The 23,819-nt window shown below is 37.9% G+C and overlaps 1 protein-coding gene across 1 annotated transcript in view; it reads left to right on the top strand.

Moving 5' to 3' along the window:
- LOC134665738 (cardioacceleratory peptide receptor-like) overlaps positions 1 to 23,819 on the top strand; it is a 164,946-nt gene that overhangs the window by 15,782 nt on the left and 125,345 nt on the right. The window lies entirely within an intron of this gene.

A 23,819-nucleotide genomic window follows, 5' to 3' on the forward strand; every position in this document is an offset into this window, starting at 1 on the left:
AAAATAGGCACTGGTCCCACCGCGAGCTAGTAAGCTATGAGCTATCGGCTATAAACACGAACAAAAGATAAGCACTCCCGTGTAAATAAAAGAGAGACGGCGATATTTATAGTTACTCGCCCAGCGGTGAGCTATAAATATCGCCGTGTCTCTTTTATTTACACGGGAGTGCTTATCTTTTGTTCGTGTTTATAGCCGATAGCTCATAGCTTACTAGCTCGCGGTGGGACCAGTGCCTTTCAGAGATATGATTTTGATATGAACTTTATTATTTCTCTATTAATTTTAAAGTGCATAGCAGAGTAAAATGGAGTAAAATTCAAATAGGGAAATTAGAATCCCAATAGTTCCAATGTTACAAAACCTGGAGATTTGAAATTTTAATAGTGCTCAAGGCAATGCCGCGAGGCCTAAATATTCTCGAAGGCAAGAAGTAAATACCATCCTTGGTGCTAATTGCAATCAGCGATTAACAGGAAAATCTAAATTTTCTTATGTCCCTCTTATCGCTCGAATATGCAAGAGTTTTAGAGAGAGAGAGAAATTTTGATTTTTTTGTTTTGCGGTAGACCCCCAGATTGTGATATGTAGTGGTAGTGGCGCCCCCTACGCTGCGTTTTGCGGAATATTCCCTATTGTTATATTACTTGCATCCTCCAGCCGGTGTCCATGGAGCTATAGCATGATAAATGCGAATATACTGCTGTTCGCAGCTTTGGCAATTAATTTTCATCATACGCTTCATTTTATGCATGTTAATTATTAACGATATGGTGTTAAACCCATAATAAATCTATGGGGTTAATAGGGATGTTCCCTGTATTTAAAATAAATTATATTATATTTATACCTATATTAATTAATTATATTATAATAAATTATATTATATTATATTTATACCTATATTAATTAAATAATAAATTATATTATATATAGTAAATAAATTATATTTATACCATGCACGAAATAAAGCACCAGAAAAATATAAGCAAACCTAGACTGCAGTTATTTTCAGATAGTTACTTAACATCATTCTGATTATCGTCGCACTTTTGATCTCAATTGTAAGGCAATCTCCTACATTGCAGACCTGTGGGTCAAACAGGTCTCTATTTTGTCCCATACATTTTTAAGTCATAAATGTATTGTTTGTCCGCATTTTCGTGAGTCATAATTTGGTCCGGACTAATTCCAATAAGGCCTAGTTTCTCCTCTGTGTTAGAAGTGTAAGAGTAAAAACACCAGACACCACTTTATAACAAGATTTATTAGGGAATCACAAATATGGGAATATAGTTCTGAAATAATATGCCAAGACGCTCTCGCGTAGAACCAATCTAAGATGGACGACCACCTCTAGTGATGTGTCATTGTCGGTTATCGTAGTGATGTCAAACACCGATGGATGATCTCGCCGTTCAGCTCGGCCATCTTCTGACCCGACCTACGTCCCGTCAGGTCACTGTTATCAAGGCCGCCACTGAAGACTGCCGCAGCCAACGCAGTCGCAGCAAGCTGGGCCTTCACCAGGTGGCGGTAGCCTCCACCAGTTCATTACTGGTTGGCTCCTCCGTTGAGTTGGCTCCTCAACTGGTGGGAGGCTAATGTGGGACACGTCTCATGCATGTGCATAGGTGCCCTCCGATACAGCACATGTAAACAGTACAAACTCTTATTCACGAAACTCTATAACATACATGTGAAAAGCCTCAGTTCCTTAATATAACTAAGGCGTTATAATTCACCCTAGCGCCATCGATAGGCTTTGCATTAGCATACCACAATGTTGTTCAAAATAATCATGATAAGGTTTCGACGATATATTAATGCGCAAATGGCACAGTTAGACCCTTTGATCACAGGTCCGGCTTGATAGCCATAAAATTATACCGTAATAACCATCACAGTCAAAAGGTCTACTTCTGTAAATACATGAGAAAGATGCAGTTATGATTGGACAGAACTCATGAGCACTCTTTAGCAACATTGTTAATAAATTACATAATCACCCTTAATGGCGACGTAATCAAGTAGGTACTTCATGTCACCGCTTTCTAGCATCGTGACTAATGGCATATAACCACAGATTTGATTATTGGACAAAAAGAAAACATTACCGTGTTAAAATACCACATGCAGGCTAGAATATCACTGCCCTTGTAGGGGCAACGACCGTAGAAGTCAGCCCTTCACGATAAGGCTGTCACGGAGCCCATTGCACGCACTCATTCTACTGGGCATCTTGAACAGGCACTACCTCAACGTCTACTGGATCCGGAACTGCGCCAGCGATCTCTAGAAGGTATTAGTGCAAGCAACCCTTTCAAGGTAACCTTGAGATCATCAGTCTTAAGGTCATTTAAATATCCTTTTGTAAACAAAGTCTCAAGCCAACCTCTCAAGGTCAACAACAAATAGTACGATATAGATAAAACAGTTATCGGTAGTAGAAATAATGGTCCTCTTAAGGATAATCTCATATCACATACAATGGACCGCCTCTTAAGGCCTACACTGCAGATACCAGGAACAAACTAGCATCTTAAGAATAATACTATGTTATAAGCAATGGACCGCCTCTTAAGGCCTACACTGCAGAAACCAAAAACAACTAGCCTCTTAAGGATAGTATTGTCATCAGCAATGGACCGCCTCTTAAGGCCTACACTGCAGAAACCAAAAACAACTAGCCTCTTAAGGTTAGTATTATGTCATCAGCAATAGACCGCCTCTTAAGGCCTACACTGCAGAAACCAAAAACAACTAGCCTCTTAAGGATAGTTAATACTATGACATAATTGTCATCAGCAATGGACCGCCTCTTAAGGCCTACACTGCAGAAACCAAAAACAACTAGCCTCTTAAGGTTAGTATTATGTCATCAGCAATGGACCGCCTCTTAAGGCCTACACTGCAGAAACCAAAAACAACTAGCCTCTTAAGGATAGTTAATACTATGACATAATTGTCATCAGCAATGGACCGCCTCTTAAGGCCTACACTGCAGAAACCAAAAACAACTAGCCTCTTAAGGATAGTAATGTCATCAGCAATGGACCGCCTCTTAAGGCCTACACTGCAGAAACCAAAAACAACTAGCCTCTTAAGGTTAGTATTATATCATCAGCAATGGACCGCCTCTTAAGGCCTACACTGCAGAAACCAAAAACAACTAGCCTCTTAAGGTTAGTATTATATCATCAGCAATGGACCGCCTCTTAAGGCCTACACTGCAGAAACCAAAAACTACTAGCCTCTTAAGGTTAGTATTATGTCATCAGCAATGGACCGCCTCTTAAGGCCTACACTGCAGAAACCAAAAACTACTAGCCTCTTAAGGTTAGTATTATGTCATCAGCAATGGACCGCCTCTTAAGGCCTACACTGCAGAAACCAATAACAGATAGTGACAAGCAACAGACCGCTCCTTCAAGCCTTTGTTGCGATTACCGGCGCCAGGAATTAGCCTCTTAAGGATAGCATCCCTTGCCAAGACAAAAGTAACAGCCTTTCTTAAAGAGCACACAATAATTAAAGCTCTATAGCAGACATTGAAGCAACCGGTAGAATTATGAACCAGCCTTTAGAGTAAAATGGTTAACAGTGAGGTGGCATAAAATAACATATCGCAAGCATTACCATGGTTACTACAATATTTAATCAAGCACAATGTGTTTATTTTCTAGGTTTTGTCGGCAAACCCGTTAACAAAACACATTAGTATGACAACAGTAACCCAGTTCTAAATCTGGAATAAAACAAAATCACAACTCGGTTCCTAATCCGAGAGTATGAAATATAAATAATAACTCAGTTCTTAATCCGAGTGTTCAATAAAAGTATAACTCAGTCTTAGTCTGAAAATATAGCCAGTTCTTAATCTGAAAACGGTACCTGAAATAACAGCATTTGCCTTCATTAGTCGGGAAACCCGTTAACAAAACACATTAGTATGACTACAGTAACACAGTTCTAAATCTGAAATTAAAACAAAGTCACAACTCGGTTCCTAATCCGAGAGTAAGTAATATAAATAAAATAATAACTCAGTTCTCAATCCGAGTGTCTAATAAAATTATATCTCAGTTCTGAGAATATACTTGTCGTCAGTTCTTAATCTGAAAACGGTACCTGAAATAGCAGCATTTGGCGTTAATATGGAAAATATAGGATAGTAAGCAGTTGCTACTATGCAACCAATGTAAATGATCATGTGCAACTTGGCGTGCCTCTTCCGTGCCCCTAAATAAAGGCAACACTCTTACTATACCACGGTTGAACTACCGTAGAGCCTGAACAGAAGTTCATGTTATCGAGGTTCCTCTGTTACCCAGGTTCGCCTTACCGAGGTTTCACAAATTTGTATTTTCAACCATCATGAAAGTGTATATTGATAATGATCAATCAGCTGAATCAATGGCACATATGCTTAAACCATAAAGCTTTCAATCCCAAGACACATGGTTGATTTTCTTCAGCTGTATATGTGCATTTTATGTATAGGTAACTCATCACATCATCTTATACCTGCACAAAACTAAATAATTTTGTTAAATGCCATGCAAGCACACATTTAAAGGTAAATGAGTTCATAACATAATAAACCACAGTTTATGCAGTTTGCAAAACAAGAAACATTATAATTATTATTGTTTAATTTTTTTTTTAACTTCTGATTTATGAAACCCAGAAGCAATAAGTGTACTGTTTTATAATGCAAACAGTACCATAACACACTACAAGTTCAGACGAAAACCATTAATAACTTCAAACAGTAACTCATGATGACATGATATCCTTCGGTCAATGTTCAGCAGCAGTGAACGGGTTAAAATAGTTACTTAGAAAGCTTTAACCAAGCTATTTACCTTCGTTTGATATTCATCCATTTAACATTTAACTGACCGGTACGTTTAGAGTCCAGTAGCAATTGTATGTAAAAGACATGTACATCATGTAGACCGTCAAAGTCTATATTGACTCCTGAAAGAATTCACCTTGCTTACCATTAGCATCAACTGGCTTTACCAGTGTCATATTCAGCTCAGTAAATAAATATCTAGTTCAATATGTCCATCTCTTCGATAAGATTTAAACATTGGAATCTCCTGTAATCATAATTCATAAGTGCAAGTATATGATTACAACTTATGGTCAAAACTTCACCAGCAATCAAGTTTTGTTATAAGGAAATGCATCTGAAAAATACTGCTAGAACACAAATGATTATCTTTGTCAATAACTCAAACACTTGACAATGTAATGCCAATAAAATTTTCATTAGTTTGGTAAGTCTGTTTAAGTATATGTCTTTGGTTCATTTTATAACATGACATTTTGTGAAAAATATTTACAATGCCAACTTAAACCAACATCCCTATAACCAAAACAACAATCACAACATGTCAACATGCTATAAGTTGTATGCAATGGTTGGATAAACATTTTATTCATAAATTCATAATCTATAAAGTACAGACAGAAATTATCCTTGTTAATTTTCTTGACACTTCTACTGAGATACTACCTTATACTATATATCAGTATGTCTCCAACTTAATATGAATTGCAAAGATGTATGAGGTTATATGAGGTATGCACTGTCTTTTAAAATATTCAGCCCGAGGAGGCTCCGGAAACATGGAGCGACTAAACCTGTCACAGACAATACTAACCAGCTACAAATAGATGCCAATAATTCCTTTTGCTTATTCACAAAGCGCATTTTACCAACCCAGTCCATGTAACACATACTAACCATTAGTATCCATGTAAAACATGAATAATCATTTTATTTCTAAATAAATACCTCATTTTCCATGACATCAGAGATTAGTCACTTATCAACATTTTCTGCATATAATGAATTACTTGAACATAATATAACTGGCATCCATAACCAACTAACTTTGAAATATTATCCATGTCGATTTGGGTTCATTATAGAGATCTGAGCTGATAGGCGCTCTAATGCCTTCAATGGTATGGTAATTCACTTCAAGAATCATTGCTGTCAAATTTCTGGAAATTACACAACTCAAAAACATACTAACAAAGCATTATTTCAGTTGCAATAAGCATGTTTTACACACACACTTATGTGAAACAACAATTCACTTTCCTTACCGGTTTGAGTTTTTGAAAACTTGGAATCTATTTTAATTAGACTGTAAAGGGAAAGTATTAAGTAGCACTCATTGTTAATTGTGAGAGCATAATATCACCATACACATAGTATCAATCAAGGCTAAATTTATATTACCAAACTTGTTTGTATGGCTTTTACTTGAATGTACTTCTCACACCGGAATACAAATCTTAGAAAATGATTATAGCATTGTGTTAATGTGTCAGGTGTATATAATCACATTATGTTATGTATCTGAAAGCACATGTATCACATAAATAACACAACATATAAGAGAGGCAGTGAATATTTACCACTTTGGCCCCGGAGCATTCTTAGGTGTTGGATCAACGACTGCTTACCTGAGTCAACTTTAATTCTTACTTTGTAATCCCAAGGATTTATTTTATTATACATTACACCATACTGTCAGTCTATGTCTTGTAATCTTCTGCTTTGAATATTGTAATACATATTCATCATCATCATGGAATCAGCTTTATTACACTGTCCATATGTATTTATTTTTTTAGCCAGACATGTTCATTTATGATGTACAGTAAACTGAAATAGATATCTGAAAGTAAACACAACAAAAGGCAAAGGTACAGTACGTCGTACGTACGTACCCTAGTAGCATTTTCGTTGGGGCCCACGGTGCCAACGGTAGGGAAAACGTTGGGATGAGGTTCGTTCCGTAGCCAACATTAATTTTGTATTGGCCCACCATCGCATTTACCAACATTCGCTGTGGCACAGATGCCCAACAATGGGCCTTTGTGTATTTTGGTACCGTTGGCTAAACAACGATAATATTCGTTGGCCCAATGATGACATATATCGCATTTACCAACATTGGCAGTGGCAGTGATGCCCAACAATGGGCCTTTGTGTATTTTGCTACCGTTCGCTAAACAACGATAACATTCGTTGGCCCAATGGTAACGAATACCGCATTTACCAACATTGGCTGTGGCACGGATGCCCAATAATGGGCCTTTGTGTATTTTGGTAACGTTGGCTAGTCAACGATATCATGCGATGGCCCAATGATGACAAATATCGCATTTACCAACATTGGCTGTGGCACTGATGCCCAACAATGGGCCTTTGTTTATTTTGGTAACGTTGGCTAATCGACGATATCATCCGATGGCCCAATGACGACAAATATCGCATTTACCAACATTGGATGTAGCATTAACGCCCAACAATGGGCCTTTGTGTATTTTGGTAACGTTGGCTAATCAACGATATCATCCGATGGCCCAATGATGACAAAAATCACATTTACCAACATTGGCTGTGGCACTGATGCCCAACAATGGGCCTTTGTTTATTTTGGTAACGTTGGCTAATCAACGATATCATCCGATGGCCCAATGACGACAAATATCGCATTTACCAACATTGGCTGTAGCATTGATGCCCAACAACGGGCCTTTGTTTATTTTGGTAACGTTGGCTAATCAACGATATCATCCGATGGCCCAATGACGACAAATATCGCATTTACCAACATTGACTGTAGCATTGATGCCCAACAATGGGCCTTTGTTTATTTTGGTAACGTTGGCTAATCAACGATATCATCCGATGGCCCAATGACGACAAATATTGCATTTACCAACATTGACTGTAGCATTGATGCCCAACAATGGGCCTTTGTGTATTTTGGTAACGTTGGCTAATCAACGATATCATCTGATGGCCCAATGATGACAAATATCGCATTTACCAACATTGGCTGTGGCACTGATGCCCAACAACGGGCCTTTGTTTATTTTGGTAACGTTGGCTAATCAACGATATCATCCGATGGCCCAATGACGACAATTATCGCATTTACCAACATTGGCTGTAGCATTGATGCCCAACAATGGGCCTTTGTATATTTTGGTAACGTTGGCTAATCAACGATATCATCCGATGGCCCAAATGACGACAAATATCGCATTTACCAACATTGGCTGTAGCATTGATGCCCAACAATGGGCCTTTGTGTATTTTGGTAACGTTGGCTAATCAACGATATCATCCGATGACCCAATGATGACAAAAATCGCATTTACCAACATTGGCTGTGGCACTGATGCCTAACAATGGGCCTTTGTATATTTTGGTAACGTTGGCTAATCAACGATATCATCCGATGGCCCAATGATGACAAATATCGTATTTACCAACATTGGCTGTGGCACTGACGCCTAACAATGGGCCTTTGTATATTTTGGTACCGGTGGCTAAACAACGATAACATTCGTTGGCCCAGTGAGCACAAATATCGCATTTACCAACATTGGCTGTGGTACTGATGCCCAACAATACCAGTTGAGTTTGCTTGTGGCGTCACTAGATGGCGTTACTGTCTCCAAACATCGAAGTTATAGTTATTTTCTCGATTATTCCGGATATAATCATAATATTTTTTAAAAGTAACTTTTAAATCTAATAGCTATAACTATATAATTTATACATACATTTAAAAAATTGTATTTTACCAACATTTTCTCAATTTAAATCTCAAAAAACATAAATCTCGCTTACGAAGTTTCGAAGTGCGGTTAGTATATATACAAATTAGAGTGTATAGTAAGTGTACTTGTTTCGGCCGTACATATACTAAAATTGGAACGATACAGAGAAGATCAACAACAACTGCTGCCTAGGGCCTTCATGTGGATACAACCAATGCCTACCGTAGTGTAATTGTAATATTTATCAGCAAAGGCCCAACGTCGTATTACACAACCACTTACTTAACGTAGGGTAACTGTAGGACTCGTAAACAAAAGCCCATTACATAATTAGACTGTAGGCACACTATAAATTACACAACTATTTACCTACGGTAGTATTGTAAGAATCCTACACAAGGCCCAACGTTAAAGTTACAATGTTGGCCCTTTGTGGGACAAGCTGTGTTGGGCCTTCAACCTGGTGCACGACTACCTACCGACCTACCTGACTTGCTGTTGGGTAATTGTTGAATTTGCAAACAGAAGCACAACGAAAAAATTGCCCTTTTTTATTTTTTTGCAGTTGGCCCTACAGCAAGCCATACGGCCAAATGTAACAATTAACCAACCATCAAACAAATGTGTATAGGCCCAACCACGGCCCAACCAAAACCACCACCGTTGAATAATTGTATGATTTATTTAAATAGGCCCATCGAAAAAATTACTCTAATGGCCCTCTGTTGGGAATCTTCGGGAGGGCCTTTGTCGAGGGCCCTCCAGCAAATCGTACGGCCAAATGTAACAATTAACCAACCATCAAACAAATGTGTATAGGCCCAACCACGGCCCAACCAAAACTACCACCGTTGAATAATTGTATGATTTATTTAAATAGGCCCAACGAAAAAATTACTCTTATGGCCCTCTGTTGGGAATCTTCGGGAGGGCCTTTGTCGAGGGCCCTCCAGCAAATCGTACGGCCAAATATAACGGTTGCCCAACTAATACGTAAACAAAGGCCCAACAAAATCCCTACAAGAAAATGCTATTAGGGTAAGTACGTCGGCAGCCGACAGTGGTTTAGGAGGTTAGTTAGGTTATCCTTGTAGGTCTTGGACGGTAAGACCTTGTATATTTTAATCCCTAACTGATGAGTGGTGTTGATGCGTTTACTCATTACAATCAGTTTCATTATTTTATATAACGATAACGTTCAATAACAATGAAACAAGAAAGGACTACGCCCGGTTAATTTTGTATTGCCAATTTACGACAAAATATATCGTAGTAGGCGAAAAGGTCACATCGCACTTCTGAAGCTGTAAGAGTAAAAACACCAGACACCACTTTATAACAAGATTTATTAGGGAATCACAAATATGGGAATATAGTTCTGAAATAATATGCCAAGACGCTCTCGCGTAGAACCAATCTAAGATGGACGACCACCTCTAGTGATGTGTCATTGTCGGTTATCGTAGTGATGTCAAACACCGATGGATGATCTCGCCGTTCAGAAGGTCAGATGGCAGTTGCTTTCGTAAAAACTACGTCATTTCCTGGGACTAGTTGTCTTGTCAAGCGGACCCCAGACTCCTATGAGGCGTTACAAAACGCGGGGATAACGCGAGGAAGAAGAAGAATTATGTCAAACAAAGGGACCGGTGGTCAAACACACAAGTCATTATGTATAACAACAGAATTTCAATGCAAGCACAGAGGGCCTACCGCGAACCACGTTCGACGTGTTGCCTCTCTGTCGCACTTGTAAAATCGTACGTAAGCATGACAGGGAGGCAACACGTCGCATGTGATTCGCGGTAGACCCTCAGACTCGGTACCCAAGGATTAGTTCGAAACAATTCATCTTGCTCAGCTCGCCGGCAAACCTGAAGTCTCCAAGGTATCTAGTTACAGTCAACATTTACTTGCACATTATAAAGATTGCCCGCTTTTTCTGACACGGGTTAACAATACAGCGTTTCATAGTAAGTACTACATTGTGCAACGAGGGGGGTAAGTGAAATTTTGCAGACGAGGTCTTTAGATCCATGACAGCCGCAGGCTGGAGTGAATTAAAGACTCGAGTAACAATATTCTTACCCCCTTAGTTCACACAATGTTTTTCATCATACTCGAAAGAATAAAATAAAATTTAAGCAAAATAATTCTTAAATGTAGTCCTAATCTGCATTGCTAGCTATAGCTAGTACTTCCATCTTAAAGACCGGCAACGCACTTGTAAGCTCTACTGTTACAATTCGTTGTTAAACTTGGTCTAAACTACAACAAAGTAGGTAAGCAAAATAAACAATAAACGATGCGTTTGTATCTAAAGGTGGTTCGACTAGGTAACTCAAAGTTTAAACCTATACCTTGCTAAATGGCGCACCTTTCGCAAATTTTCAGGTTTTATTAATGTTAATAACTATCAAAATTATTCATTTCAGATCATTTTTCATTATTAAGCAAGTACTTAATAGTTAATGAAAGAAATGATGAAAACATTTATTAAAAAGTTAAATAAAAAGTCATCAACCCTAGTGTAAATTTCAATCGATAGTGTGACGTGATGTACGCGTTTGCGTTGTCTCATTTTGTATGGGATTTTGAGTTTCCAAAACGTCCCGCTTGGCGCGCTGTTTAAATTCCATACGTAATGTCTATAATGAGACGCAAACGCGTACGTCACGTCGAGCTATCGAATGAAATTTACACTAGTGGTACAGGTTAACGTTCGTAATCAAAATGACTTCGAAATCCTTAATGACATGCCCACACTTTAATTATCTTATTATTTGATGAAGGTTCACTGTAGGTTAATTGGGGATCTTGACTTTAGTTCATTCTAAATGTACTTAATTTTAGGCACAGACTACATAGACACCGCACGGAGCGTTTCTGTCATATGGACGGACGAGTTTACAAACATCTTTACAAGCAAACGTTCCAAAATTATAACATAGGTGTAATAAGGGTCTTGAACATCGATCATCCGAGATAGTACTTAAGTTTAGTAACAAATGTATGAACTCGTACTTAACACTAATCAATATATGTCAGGCAAGTGCACACGCTTGTTAAAACTTTGAAAAAGTTACTTGATTTGTACTCAGGAATGCACCCTTGAAAATAACGAAAAAAAAAATACGGTGTAGAGACAGACTCAGCTTAGTTGCCCGGACGGTCCGAGTGTTATTTTAAAAGTCAAACATCTATGAAAATTTTGACACTTGCACAGAAAAATGCTCTTATATTTTTCTACGGCATGCGCACCACATATTGGCACATTTCGCAACATTCCCGGCCTCAACACGGGGCCCGATCATGTTCGGGCCGTAAATCAACGGGGTGCCAAACCGAATGAGCGGAAAATATCATTTCCGAATTCCGGAGTGCTATGACGCGCGCAAATGGCGTTTGTCTTACGGAAAATCAGAGCAAAAAAGGCGTATTCTGATTGTTATAACGGATCCTCAATTTGACCTGAATGTGTTATGAATATGGTCTGTGTCAAAAGATATTAAAAATAAGATATTTTTTTTTTGATTCCAGCATATTACAGTGCGCTTATTAACGACACTGTGTTTCTGCCTCTACGAAGCATTTTCGCTACATACCGGGAAATCCATGTTATCTGCTACGACGTAGCGCTACGACCGTATATAGCTCAGCGGTAAATGTGTTAATTATGTTTCGTCTAGTATACAAGTGATCTGTTATGTTATGACAGACGGACTAACAGACTGTTGATATTCCATTAATGACACCCACTGATCTGCCCCCGTTAAACAACCTTACTGCCGTATTCGAACTTCAAGATATTCACAAGAGACGACACGTACTAGATCCATTCTAGATACGTTATAGTTTAGATATCAACTAGTTCTCTTTTGCAGCGCAATTCGGGCTACCATGTCACTTTTACGTTAGATAGAGTAAGATATTTATTAGATACTAGCTGTTGCCCGCGACTTCGTCCGCGTGGACTCTTAAACATTTTATATCTTGTGTACCTATAATTTTCATCGATGCAAACTTTATAATACAAACTTTTAATATAATGTTAATGCCCTTTTACCAAGTTTGAAGTTCCTAACTTGAAAGCTTGAAAAAAAAATGTTTGATAGAGTCTGGCTACTGAAATATTACCCAAAGTTTTGGCGGGAAATTCAAAAAATCTTGGGCTGGTCACACTGTGTGTAGTAGGATTTATAGTTTTGATACTAGAAAATATTTTTGATTTTCCGTGCACACGTAAGGTACCTGATAAAATAAGTTAAATATACGTTGACGTGCACTCAAAGTCAGCTCACATAATTTATACCACTATTTAAAGTACAGTTAACGACAAACACATAAGTTTACGGTCCAATGTTTTGATTTTATTGATATTTTCTAGAACTTCTAGTTTATCCGTTTTTTTTTTTACACACTTATTTCAGGTATTAATAAATGCACGTACTTAATCAAAGTTATAGGGAAATGTTAGAAATAGTACTTAAAGTATCAAAATATTAATAGAGCACCAACCTACTAAATTATTTACGACTTGTAAACATTGCAGTTTTTCGTTAATAATCGCTTCACGTCGACTTCGCACATTGTCTTAATTATTTAAGAGCTTAAATAATAGTTTGCGGACCACACTCGGCATAGTCATTATTAATATTATTTAAGTGTTATTTAAAATAAACGCCTTATAAACCGCAAACAATTTGAATGAATGACATAAATTGACAACAGACTTTTAACTTTTTAAAAAAGCATAGACAATTGGTGATGCAACAAGGAAATATTTGTCAACAAAATTTGGCTATATAACACTTTAAACTCTCGCGTTTTGTACACATATTCAATTACACAAACGGGTCTACCGCGATATAATTTCATTGTTTTTACCTTTAATTAAAATTTGGCTAACCAGACTCTATTCATACAAACTTTCAACTTCTTTTGCACCACGTTAGGGGATGAATTTTCAAAAACGCTGGAATGAGTTTTCTTGTAACTTAATTTAATACCTGTTTGCAAAGTTTCAAGTTCCTAGCTTAAAATAAAATTTGCACCCGAAGACGAACTTTCATCCCCTTTTAACCTCCTTAGGGGTTGAATTTCCAAAAACGTTGCAATCACTTTTTTTTTGTAATCGGCTATTATACCTTTCTAAGAAGTTTCAAAGCATTTGTAATGGATTAAAATTTTCAACCCCTTTTTAACCCTGTTAGGGGATGAAGTTTACAAAACGCTGAAATTACTTTTCCTGTCTTCTAATAATATCCCTAAATACCAAGATACAACTCCACCACTCGAAATTTTTTTTGATATTTATACAAACTTTCAACCCCTTTTTCACCACCTTAGAGGATGAATTTTCAAAAACGCTGAAATTAGTTTTCTTGTATTTTAATAATATATCTTTTTACGAAGTTTCAAATTCCTAGCTTAAAAGAAAACTTTAACCCCATACAAACTTTCCTCCCCTTTTTAACCCCCTTAGGGGTTGAATTTCTCAAAATCGCTTCTTATCTCTTGTACACTTTATAAATGCAATCTGGTGTGCAAATTTCAACTTTCTTGCTTTTATAGTTTCGGCTCTGCGTTGATGAATCAGTCAGTCAGTCAGGACACCTGCATTTATATACATAGAAGATGGATTGGATCTCTAAGTCATATCCTGTGGAAATCGTTCAAGAGTATATCCAGAATCGCGCAAATGTCAAATTTGACAGGTTAGATCTTAAACATATCGTTATCGTATCTTGGTGATGTCTAAAAGATATCTAATAGATGTCTATTTCAAAATCCGAATCGGGCCCTTACTCTTAATACTCAAACTCGTTCAATTTTAAACCGTATTGTAACGCAATAGGGTTCACACTCTAACTGTATAAGGTTGTTATGTAAGCCAGACACCCTCCGACGTAAAAGGGTACTTAAACATGTCATGTGCTTATGATTTTCAAATGAAAGGGGTGGATATCCAAGTGTTGTTGTCAAAGGTATGATGTAATATACGACTGTAGTTGTTTTGATTCCGGATGTTAATCGAATAATTTTAATTGGGTAGATGTAGAGAGGCCATTTTGTAAAAATAAAGCAGACAAGTGCGAGCCGGACTCGCGCACGAAGGGTTCCGTTCCGTTTCAACTGTCTGGCTATCACGATTCATGAGATACAACCTGGTGACAGACAGACGGACTGACGGACAGTGGAGTCTTAGTAAAAGGGTCCCGTTTTTACCCTTCGGGTATGGAAGCCTAAAAAACAACCTACTTAATTTATTCAAAGGACGTTATTCTTCGTAAGCTCATTAAATGTGTTACATAAATTTTATGTAACTCGCATGAATAAAATGAGAGTCTAATGTATTTAAAAAATCAGCCAAGTGCGAGTAGGACACGCGCACGAAGGGTTCCGTACCATTACGCAAACAACGGCAAAAAAAGTAGCGTTTGTTGTATGGTCGCCCCACTTAAATATTAATTTTATTTTGTTTTTAGTATTTGTTGTTATAGCGTCAACAGAAATACATCATCAGTGAAAATTTCACTATCACCGTTCATGAAATACAGCCTGGTGATAGACAAACAGACGGACGGACATCCTAACAGAGGAGTTTTAGTAATAGGGTCCCGTTTTTACCCTTCGTGTACGGAACCCTAAAAACGAATAAACTTCATCATTTTATAACAATGCCTGCCATAACCATGTCATAACGATAATATAATGGGTGTGAATAAAACGTGACTTACAAATAAGAAAATTTCATTTTTGCGAGATTCGTACTCGTATTACTGGTAGGCGGAGAGCTGACACCGAAAAAGGTTGGTAATTTAGAGAAAGAAGATCCTTAAACTTTCGCAAATTGTGAAATCTGAATACCGCTTCTTCGCAAATATTTCCTGCCTGCAGTGTTGAACATTTCAAAGTGAATACTGCATTCTTACATACACGCGTATTCGGGAAACGAGATAATCACAAGACCTAGAAACGATATAGAGATCAACTAGATTTACATTAGATACCTATCGACTGTGACTTGGATATCTAAGTCATAACTTGTCGAAATCGTTCAAGAGGACCTCCAGAATCGCGGAAACGTCAAATTTGACATATCTATCTTACAAATATCTTTAAATTGTCCATATCGTGACTTGTTGAGGTCTAGTAGAGATCTAATACATTTTCAGAATCGAGCCGATAGTCTCAGATACATTATCTTGAAATATGCAGTCTTTAAAGAAATTCCGGGACAAATTTTTCACGTCTGCTGTCATACATAAGGTACACTAGATAAGTATTCGAGTATTTTATGGGCGATCATTATGTTTCACAAACTAAATGAATGTTAGGTACTACTGTTAGGGTCCACTGATTAACAGTCCGCCGGATGGTATCTGCCTGTCAGTTGTTCGGAACTGTGAACTTTTTGTTCTCACTGACAGGCTGATTCTGTCCCGACGGACTGTTAATCAGTGGGCCCCTTTAGACACAAAACGCCAGTTACGGAAAGAGAGATCTTATAGCCCTCCTACGTGTACACGCTCAACGCAGCTGGCCAACTTTATTGTCACGCGAGCAATAGAGTATTTAAGACCAAATTTGGCCTGGCCAGCCATATAAGGGCTCAAGTTGGACAACGTACATAATATTTATTTAGGGTTGCCGTCATCGAAAACGATGAGGAGGGCTATATACTGTTAAGTATTTGTTATTTATATCTCTATCCCCTATAGCAGTTCATTTATATGAAGTAAATTGTTACATAAAATGCTTGTCATCTTGACATTTTTTTGGAAATTGATTTGAGCACATGAATTCATTCACAGAAATATAATATATTAGTGAATAAAAAACGGGAAAATATATTTGTTCAATTCTTTTTTATTAAGCCCAACCAAAACACATGTGAAATAACTGTCATACGTATAATTTGTCAAAAGTGTGTCAGAAAAAAGGCACAATGTGAATATAGTGAAATTGTGACAGATTTGTTCGCTAGAGATACCTAGGCTTGGAGGATATAACCAACGGAGACGCCATGTCTAAAATTTTCGGTACAAAATAGTCTGCCGTTTTTTGCGGGGGAGGGGCACATCAAATGTATAGGTACGTCATGTCAGATAAACGTCAGTCCATACATATGGTTGACATGTAGTTGACCATTGGCCGCCTTTTTTCGACAGAGGGGAACGCCTGTTAATGGCGGCTCCATTGTTAATTACTCCGAGTACCTAGGTCTGGAAATAGTTTCAGATATATCGTCGTATCTGTATATTTAACGAGCTTATGTGTGTATGTATGAATATTTCAAGCTTAGTTATTAAGTGTTTTGGTTCATATTTACAGTCACTATTGTCAATTAACTAGGTAAATATGCATGTTGCGTAAGTGCTTTGTTGTTGTGTTAACATAATATATAGGCGTCTATGCCTATAAGCTTTAATTTTGAATTTCAATGAAATATACCTAAGCTATTTTAACCTTTACGCTTACGTTGTACAAAATAATAATAGTTGTATTTTATTGTTGAATATTAGAAAAGCTTGGTATTCAACGTTAGTTGAGCATGCAATGTTATTAGAATTAAGTTTTATAGAAACAGGTAATAGAATTAAAGTCATGCTTAACTATATTTTACAAGGTGCTTATAGAAATGAAAATAAACATATAAAATCGAGTTAATTCTGTAATGCTTAAAAATAAAAGTCACTGTCTTGGGCGAGACTTGAACCCACGACTCCGTTCGCCGCGTTAGCAGCTGAGCTATTTACCAAGGCTTACTCGTTGACAGCTGATATTTCCATCACATTTACCATTTCTATTTCGTTTTATGTAACTAGACTAGTGGTTACCAAAGTTTCCTAGGCTGGGACCCGTCTGAACAATTTCATGATTTATTATAATACCTATACTTAATAGTCTAGACAAATGTTATGTGTAGGTATCTGTACTTTCTAAGGTAAAACGGGGTCAACAGAAATCGCGAGGTGAACAGAGAAATTTTGAACATTTTCTTTCAAGTTGTTATATTTAAAATCGTACATCTCTAAAATTAGATTTATTAGAATAAGTCTATAGTGGACTATTTATTCTTTACATTGATACCAAAAGAAGTTAATCAAACTGCCTAAAAGTTAGACTTTTTGACTCTAAAGTAAGGCCCCGCCAAGGTAAGAAATGAAGCCAGTCTGAACTTTGTTCTAGCGATACTCACACATTTAATTACACAAACGGTCCACAGCTGGGGCAACTCAGCTGAAGCGTAGGAAATTAAAGGTAAAAACAATGAAATTATATCGCGGTAGACCCGTTTGTGTAATTAAATATGTGTATATAAAACGTGAGAGTTTAGTGTTATTGTATACAGTGATCGTACATTTTCCAGCATTTTTGGTGCAGCGGAGTGGTGTTAATGGAATTGGTATAGATAATTTCAACCGAAATGGTAAATTAAGGTTAATATTAATGTAATTAACGCTAAATTAATCATTAGGGTTGAAATTATTTATACCAGTTCCGTTAACACCACTCCGCTGCACCAAAAATGCTGGAAAATCTACGATCACTGGTTATATAGTTAATCAATGAATTTACTGAAAGGAATGCCTTTCAGCCGCTTTTTACAAGTGCGAGCTGGAATAGTAAATCAAGTGTGATGGCGTCGGCGCCATGCAGTGGCATCTCGAGTGCTCGGTCTAGTGCCAAGCGCGTGCTTTCGGATAACAGGCTATTTTGATATTGGAAGTGCAACGTTTTCGGTTACATTTTCTACATTGAAAGAAATGTTTGTGTCAGTAACAAATCTCACATATTTTTCAAACAAGAACGTCACTTTTGAGAGATCGGACAAATTTGAGTCATTGCTCGCAATATTGTGGACATGACTCCAAAATTGATTGAATAATTAATCATTTAATTAATTTCTTACCTGAGGTTTAACTTTGATTCCTAATCAATAAATAACACAATTATTTCTTTTCTTATAATGTAAATTTATTAAAGAAAATAATCAATATGTTTTCCAAATTTTCTGTAGGTACTAATTTTTTATATCAAAAATGTATTTAAGTGCTATTTATTGACAAGGAAAAAAAAAATTAAATCTCAGGTAAAAAAAAATGATTAAGCAATTATTTAATCCAATTTGGAGTCATGTCCACATTATTGCGAGCAATGACGCCAATCTGTCCGATCTCTTTTGACACTGAAATATCTAATCGATAGACGTATTTGATGTATTTTAAATTTCAAATCGGGTCGTTTATTGCGTTCTTCTTCCTCACGTTATCCCGGCATTTCGCCACGGCTCATGAGAGCCTGGGGTCCGCTTGACAACTAATCCCATGATTTGACGTAGGCACTAGTTTTTACGAAAGCGACTGCCATCTGACCTTCCAACCCAGAGGGTAAACTAGGCCTTATTGGGATTAGTCCGGTTTCCTCACGATGTTTTCCTTCACCGAAAAGCGACTGGTAAATATCAAATGATATTTCGTACATAAGTTCCGAAAAACTCATTGGTACGTGCCGGGGTTTGAACCCGCGACCTCCAGATTGCAAGTCGCACGCTCTCACCGCTAGGCCACCAGCGCTTCGTCGTCGTTTATTCGTCGTCGTCGGTCGTTTATTGCGTTACATTGGTATTAAAAACAATGTAGTAAGGTCAGGCGTGTCTCACTCCGCGATTTCGTCGCTTTGCTACAGGTAGCTAAAAGTACATGCGTTCGACCCTAATTTTGGTGTTTGCCATAAGCCGGGCGTGGCGCTGTCGCCACCTGGCGGCCATATCTGTGCTGATCGTAACAGACGCGTTTTGTTAGAGAGTGAGTCTTCTGTACCTAGTACGATTATTTATTCTGTGGTAAGGTGCACAATATTATACTAGAACTCGTAATAAACACTAACCAATGTGTAAACAGATCCCAATGTGAAGGTCAGCCACACTTACCCGTATTGACCTTACCAACTAAACAATATGAACAACATAAAACATCAAGGAAAAAGCTTGAATTTTATTACGCGGGATTTCATTTTAAGGATGACTCACGCTAGACCGGGCCAGGCCGGGCCGGAGCTTCCGGCGCTTCGTTTTCTATGGAAAGCACCACTTGATATACGACCTGGCCCCATATTTCACATCGGTGACAGGTGCGACAATTGTAAAACATCACTGTTGCTGACGTCACAGGCGTCCATGGGCTACGGTTACCGCTTACCATATTCCTGTTTGCCACCATCATTGTATTATTAAAAAAACTTATTATATCGGAAAAAAACAGATATTTCTCTTGCTAAGCTTATGACAGTTGTCACAAGAAACACTACAATTGTCACGAAATTCCGACATATAACTCATTTGACGACCGGTCTGGCCTAGTGGGTAGTGACCCTGCCTGCGAAGCCGATGGTCCTGGGTTCGAATCCCAGTAAGGGCATTTATTTGTATGATGATACAGATATTTGTTCCTGAGTCATGGGTGTTTTCTATGTATTTAAGTATTTGTATATTATATATATCGTTGTCTGAGTACCCACAATACAAGCCTTCTTGAGCTTACTGTGGGACTTAGTCAATCTGTGTAAGAATGTCCTATAATATTTATTTATTATTATTTATTTATTATTTCCTGTCAAGAATTACCTACAATTCTTCTAAATCTTGACAATTGTCAGAAACTTCGCAAGAGAAATATCTGTTTTTCCGATATAATAAAGTTTTTTAAATAATAGAATGATGGTGGCAAACAGGAATACGGCCCGCCCGATGGTAAGTGGTAATCGTAGCCCATGGATGCCTGTGACGTCAGCAACAGTGATTTTACAATTGTCGCACCTGTCACCGATGTGAAATTGGGGCCAGCCATCATAGTATATGGCATGTCGGACGCCTCGGCTCGGGCACGGCCCGGTCTAGCGTGAGTCATCCTTTACACTTCTTAAAAACCGGGCAAGTGCGAGTCGGACTCGCGCACGAAGGGTTCCGTACCATAAAGCAAAAAAAAAAAACGGAAAAAATGCAAAAAGAAAACGGTCACCCATCCAAGTACTGACCACGCCCGACGTTGCTCAACTTTGGTCAAAAATCACGTTTGCTGTATGGGAGCCCCACTTAAATCTTTATTTTATTCTGTTTTTAGTATTTGTTGTTATAGCGGCAACAGAAATACATCATCTGTGAAAATTTCAACCGTTCGTAGCTATCACGGTTCGTGAGATACAGCCTCGTGACAGACGGATGGACGGACGGACGGACGGACAGCGAAGTCTTAGTAATAGGGTCCCGTTTTACCCTTTGGGTACGGAACCCTAAAAACGATGATCGGTAATTTTTCCCATGAATTTCTTAACAAAACCGGGTTTGAAACACTAAAAAGAAGCATTGATGGATGGCGGTCTGTAAACATCGACTGGTACCGTAAACACATCAACCTTACTGGTTTAAAAGATTTATAGTTCTACAAAGAGTTTAGATACAAACGGCGCGATTCGGGAAATGAATTAGAGATTTACTAAATATGAAATAGTAAAGATATGTGACGTTCCATGGCAAAAGGTACCTTTCCCCCGGCTGAATATTGGAGCGGCGTTAGTAATAGCATAAGCGCCAACCGCCATAAGGTACCTTTTGCTGTGGAACGTCACATATCTTTACTATATTTTCATATCTAGTGAACCTCTAAATCATTTTCCGAATCGCGCCGAAATGTATATTTAACGAGTATATTCTGTAACATTGCGTTAGCATTCTCGAATGAATTGACTGAAGAAAAGATATTTTAAAGTGAGACTTTTATTCTATCGCCTTAATTTTTTTCGATGTCTTTAGCATGTCGCAATACAGCATTACATCATTAGTAAAATTCTATTTGTGACGTTCCACGGAAAAAGGTACCTTATTGGCGGCTGGCGCTTACGTCACATAGCGTCGCAATAATATCGGAGCCGCGTTAATAATAGCGTAAGCGCCAACGCCAATCGCCATAAGGTACCTTTACCCGTGGGACGACACATTTTATTTTTATGTCTGGCACATCCTAGAAACTAGAGCGAGAAGAAATGTTCATGTCGAATTCATGTTATAGATGTAGTGCATTTTAATTGTTTTCCATCGTATTTTCTCGGAAACGTTCGTATTTGTCATGCTACTTCAGTCAACCTCAGTACTTTTTGTAGTGAGACTAACTGAAATAGCAAGACACGTTCGTACGTTTCCGTGAAAATACGAAGGAAAATAATTATGCACTACAAATGAGTCGCTTATCTTCAAACTTGGGTAAATCCATCTGTCAGATTATGCGATTTTGGTATTAAGAAAACGTAATAGGGTGGATATTTGCTGAGAGGGTCCAATGAATTTACCCGAGTTTGAAGTTAAGCGACACAAATGTATTTCATCTTTGTTTTGTTGTTCTAATTATCTTATTTCTTTCATATTATTGTCCTGTGTATGTGTGTTTTATGGAATAAATGTCTTTCTTCTTCTTCTTCTTCTTCTTCATAATGTCATTGCAAAATGAGAGTGTAACTCGGTTCAAGTGACTCAAGAGTGAGCACATAAGTTAGGTTTACGCGTGATTCATGATTCTTAGGAATATGCGAGTAAGCTAGGACATCTATCTTTTATATTAATGTCCCCACTGGCGTACAATAGAGCTAGCTTTAGCTCTGGAGCGTAGTTTATAATTAGGTCTCTATGTGGTTTTATTAAGGAAATTTAACAGATAAACTGATGCAATAACGACGCTGCACGGCTGCAACAGTAATGTACTGCAGCTTACTTCCGAAGATCCGAACGTCACTTTAACAGCGCGATTCGGGAAATGAATTAGAGATTCACTAGATATGAAATAGTAAAGATATGTGACGTTCCACGGCAAAAGGTACCATTGCACCGGCTGAATATTGGAGCGGCATTAATAAGAGCGTAAGCGCCAGCTGCCATCAGGTACCTTTTGCCGTGGAACGTCACATATATTTACTATTTCATATCTAGTGAATCTCTAAATCATTTCCCAAATCGCGCCGTAAATCTCTATGGGATACTTGTATCAGTCGTATCTCTTGGACCTAAAAAAAGAAACTCTTTGGTATTTCACAACATTTACGAGTATATTGACCACGTGAACCGTGATTACTGATTACCTTTTGTATTGTTTCTGAGCTCCCGATATTTCGACGCAGTTACATGCATCTTCTTCACGGGTAAGTGTTATATCCCGGTCGATATGCCTAAGTCTAGTGAAACTAACCGTGAATCATTCAAAACAGTCTTTGGTATTTATTGGTTTGTTCTCCATGTTTCACGTTTCAATAGAACAAAGGGGTGATGAACATTTTAGAACAAAGAAAATTTATAGGCCGGAATTTGACAAAGGGTTGTTTTTATTTGGAAATATGCACGGTAGTTTGAACCGCAGAGGGATGATTGAAAAATGGCACTTTTGAACTACAGTTTTAGTTTCGGACCTCGCATTACGAAGCCACGTTTTTGCATCTCTTTTTTTTTGTTTGCTTTTGTGTTTGTTGTTTGTATGTTTACTGCTTGTATCTAAGTAGGTAACGTGTTTTATGTCTTTCAGACGTTTTATATAAGTATGTTACGGTAAGGTATAGTACGGTACGTCTAACCTAGGTTTTACAGTACCTCAGGTTTTTACAGTAACAGATACAATAATAGGTATAAACCAAGTTATATGGTTATTTATTATAAAAGCAAAATACAGGAAAAAACAGGTCTTATTTACCTACTCCATATAGATAAGTAGGTACTAAATGCAAATCTTGCCTACACATGTTGGATTTATTGGTGCAAGCGAGATTTTATAAAAGACTTCTTTATACATCTATGGGCAGTAGATCGTATGGAAGGATGGTAGAAGCGACATGCGCTGTGCTATATTATAAAATATACTTACTTCACCGGCTCAATGACCCAAAAAGGTTCTTGGCCTCCGACACACGAGAGCGCCACTCTGCCCTATTCTGTGCCACTTCACGCCAGTTGGGTATTCCGAGGGCGGACAGCTCTTTTAAGCCTTCGTCACTCCAGAAATATTTGCGACGTTTCCAACCCATATTTTCTATCACAAGATATATTATTATCATAAGATATATCTTACATACGCCCATGAACTTGTTCGTTGCGATATATTTAGCTTCGACTCCAGTATCAGTCAATTGAAAAAGATAAGCGCCTTCCAACACCGGATATGAGTTGCGAAACA

The sequence above is a fragment of the Cydia fagiglandana genome, chromosome 7, assembly GCF_963556715.1.
Source record: "Cydia fagiglandana chromosome 7, ilCydFagi1.1, whole genome shotgun sequence".
Classification (NCBI taxonomy): domain Eukaryota; kingdom Metazoa; phylum Arthropoda; class Insecta; order Lepidoptera; family Tortricidae; genus Cydia; species Cydia fagiglandana.